Source organism: Tupaia chinensis, unplaced genomic scaffold (genome assembly GCF_000334495.1).
Source record: "Tupaia chinensis unplaced genomic scaffold, TupChi_1.0 Scaffold144051_1, whole genome shotgun sequence".
In the NCBI taxonomy this organism is placed as follows: domain Eukaryota; kingdom Metazoa; phylum Chordata; class Mammalia; order Scandentia; family Tupaiidae; genus Tupaia; species Tupaia belangeri.
In genome coordinates, this window is record NW_006203903.1 from 1 (window position 1) to 4,173 (window position 4,173).

Below are 4,173 nucleotides of genomic sequence, written 5' to 3' on the forward strand. Positions count from 1 at the left end.
CCTTGAGACCAAGCATCAGAGCATAGCTGGGACTTGTGAAGAACCTGACTAAAACCTTCACCTCATGAAACTGGTGTATGGCCAGCATTATTCCAGAGGTATGGAATCCCCTTTGACATTAACATCATAAGATTAGGGGCACTAAACCCTAAACATATTCTGCTATTTGTTAATTGGTAAGCTAACCTTTTATTGTAACTTTCAAACAATGTATATACAAACCAGTCCCTGTCTTGTCTACTTGAACCTGCATTAGTCTTTTATTCATTTATGAATATATTATTCTTAACATATGCAACCTAAGCCTGTCCTCCCTGGTGGTGAGGAACATTCTCTGTCTGGCTATCAGTGAAGCTCCCTGTCTACATTATGTAACTAAATAGACTCACATCTTACCATGCTGGACCTGTGGCTGTGTTCTTTGGAATCTATAAACATTAGAAGAAAGCCCTCTCAGATTTGGGGCTTCCTCCATGCATATGTGTTCACTACTTGAAAAATTCTAATACCACTACCATTTCAAAATGTACAGTATTCAGTAACTCCAGAAAATGACCTCATTTCATCCCAGTCAATCCTTGCTGTCATCTTAGGCTACTTTTGTTTATTTTAGATTTTGCTGAAATGGATGTGTACATGCCAATATGTACTTCTTTTGAGTCTTCTTTATTTTGTTCTGCTCATTTCTGAAATTATTCATATTATCATATGAATCAGTAACTCATTACTTTCCATTCCTGACAGCCACAGACACACAGATTTCACAACTGACACACACTCATTCAGGGATCCACACAGATGTTTACATGAACAAAGAAACACAGAGACACTCAGAGACACAGCACAGATTTATGCACATGACTTGATTACAGACACCAAACTCAGATACAGATGCAGAAGATGCAGCCAAAGGAAAACATGCAGCCCACACTCAGACATCCAGTCTGCAAGACAGCCACATAGCCTTGGCTCTCCATTGTCCTGGTTTATGTGCAGACAGACAGAATAGACCCTGTCATGACCTGCTCTAACTGAGCTCATCGAAGGGGGGTGCATTCCATGTTCCAAACCCAGTGCTAAACATCTACATCTTCCAGAGCCTTTCAGAGGGCAGTGCTGGGGAGCATGAGATGTGAGACAGTAGCCAGGGTAGGGTAGATATGGGGTCCAGGGCAAAGGTTTGGGACTGGGACCTTGTCAAGGTTCATTTCCTCTTGGGGGTGATGCATGGGGCTTAGCAGAGCTCAAGGATAAGAGAGGAGAGTGGTTTCCCCCAGCCCCCTTCCCTGTGTCAGGATGGGCTAGTACTCTATCCCATTAATGACACTGTCAGGATCTCACACAGTATTGTTATCACTGTCACTGCATTAAGTGACCATGCAGCTGGGGAAGTTGGGCTGTGAACGGGATCCCTTAGCTAGGCCTATCCTCTGAGCAGTCCCTGCCCTATCTCCATACTACTCCTTGTGAAACTGAACATGGGCAAATCTCTCTGTAGACTTTTCTCCCTCTGGAATCTCCAGGTCTAACTTACTCTTTCTCATGATCCCCTTGCAGATCTAAGTCACCCTGACCCTTTTCTCTGCCTGACTAGAGAGGAGTTTTCTTTTTTTCTAACATTAAAAAAATTATTTAATTTCATTTATTATTTGATTATTACTTCTAACTAGAGAGGATTTTTCATCTGAACGGCATGTGGACTAATTTAGGTGGGGAAGGGGCTCATGCATGGTAAGCAGGTGGGGAATTGTCCATTGTGATGCATCAGGGGCAAGGGCATCTGATTCTTGAGAAGGAGTATAAAGCCTCTGAGTTGCTATTGCAGAAAGCAAACTGGAGAACACATGGGGGAAAGCTGATTTCACCTCTCCCTTCAACCACATGATCCTGAGTCCTACTCAACTACTCCTTGTATCCTGCTAGTCTGCTGACCTACCCACACACAGAACTGTCCCTGAACACTCCTCCCAAACTCTGGGATTTTGTTTGACTCCAGTATTTCCCCTAGTACCCTTCTACATCTTTCCAGGTGCCCGATACACCCCTTCTTGCTACACCCCAACCCTCCCTCAGTCCTGATTAGGATTCACCCCATTTCTTCCACTCCCCACATCCAGTCTGTTACTAACCATTGCCACTTGGTCTTTGCCAACATCTCCTCAGTCCACCCCCTTGCATTTCATTCTCATAGTTGTGGTCTTAGTCTAGGTTTTGGCCTTGGCCCACTGAGACTTTGTAGACTTCTCTCCTCCCTCCCTCTTAATGTGCGAATCAAACTCCAACTTATTTAACAGCATCGACTAACTTTTTTTTTCCTATCCATGTATTTGGTCCACTTACTCTTTGGGCTCCATTGAGACCGCCGACAGTTCTCTGGACAAGGTTCTAATATGCACTTTATACGTCTCACCTCTTCATCTAATGACCTTCTAACTATTTCAGTCTTTTTTCTTACTTTTCAGGGGGAAGACCCTCTGTTACTTCTTTTTCTTTTTTTTTAAAGGATTATTTGATTTGATTTGATTGATTGAGTTTTAAACACTTTTTTATTTATTTTTATTTATTTATTCATTTATTCTTAATTTGAGCAGAGAAAAACACAGAGAGAGATATATATAGAGAGAAACTGAGAAAGCAAGCCACCAGGTCCGGGACTCGAACCATGGTCGGCCATGTGGAGGTGTCCAGCACCTTAGCCACCATGCCACCTGCTGGTCCCTTGATTTTATTTATTTTAATTTGACCAGAGAGGGACAGAGTGAGAGAGAGAGACAGAGAGAGAGGGAAAGTGAGAAAGCAAGCTGCCAGGTCTGGGACTCAAACTGCGGTCAGCCATGTGAGAGTCCAACACCCCTAACCACCACACCATCTGCTGGCCGGTTACTTCTTTTTCAATCATTCTCTCATGTTTCAAAAACACTTCTGTATTGTGTTATGTTCCCAATACACCTTGATGACAGATGTTGAAACTTTATATTTTTCATTCATTCTTCTATTCCTTCCATACTGATGTAACAAAATGTCATTGTTGTGAACACGTCAGGTTCAAACCTTCCAGCTCCACCACTTGCCTCCCAACTCCACCAGTAATATCGGCAGTTACCTACCATTTCCACACCTCAGTTTCCTCATCTGTAAGATAGTGTATTGTGAAGAAGAATGCAATCATTTATTGAGTGCATTGCTGGCATATAGTAAGCACCAATTGAATGTTTGTTGTGGTGATTACCGTATCCCGAAGGACAGCTACCTTCAATCACTATCATAACATGGGCTCTCTCACCCTGACATGTAAATTTTGTGACAATACAACAGGGTTTCAATCTAGTTCCAACCACAGCTTATGTCTGGGAAATCAGGGATCAAGTTAATTGAACATACCTGATATTAAATGGGGTAACAGCAGAGACGTAAATGCTTTAGAGGAAATTATAAAGATGAGGATGAGGGTGATGGTGATGATGAAGAAAACAAAGCCAAATGCTCCTTTGGGCTAACTCTCTTTGCTTATACAGCCAAGTCTTCAGGAAGCATATAGTATTACTCATCAAATTAGTTTTTTTTTCCCCATTATGTAGAAGGAAACATGTTATGCGTAAGAAAACATATTGTGCAGTATGCATGAGATTTATTTCTCAGAAAGCAGAGAAATGGTAAGAATTTTAAGTGTTCTCCATACTTATTTAGATCTCACATCAGGAGATAAAACAAATGAAAACTCTGACTTGTTAATAATTTACATTTTAGTGGAAAATTCATACATGCTGTTAAGATACCTCTAAGACCCAACACAGAAAATGCAAATAACTTATATCCACTGTGCTCACAAGACAGAATCTGAGAAGAAAATAACATCAATTAAAACACACGCAGACATATCCAAGTGTTTTCAAGGGACTGTTGACCATAGTTACAGGGCTATAATGATACATATTAATTTCAGATGATTCTTTTGACGTATTCATGGAGCGGAGGTCTCCGTTCACCAGGTGTTTCTTGCAGAAAATCCGCTGGGCCTACCTCATCACCTAGGAGGTAGCTTACAAATAGGGGATTTCTTTTCAGAAAACCACACCATTACTTTTCTCCAACAGCTTATGCGAAAGTTTCATGGGGGAGGGAAAAGCCCAAGCCAAAGAGAGAGACAGAAAGAGAGAAAGAGAGAGAGAGAGA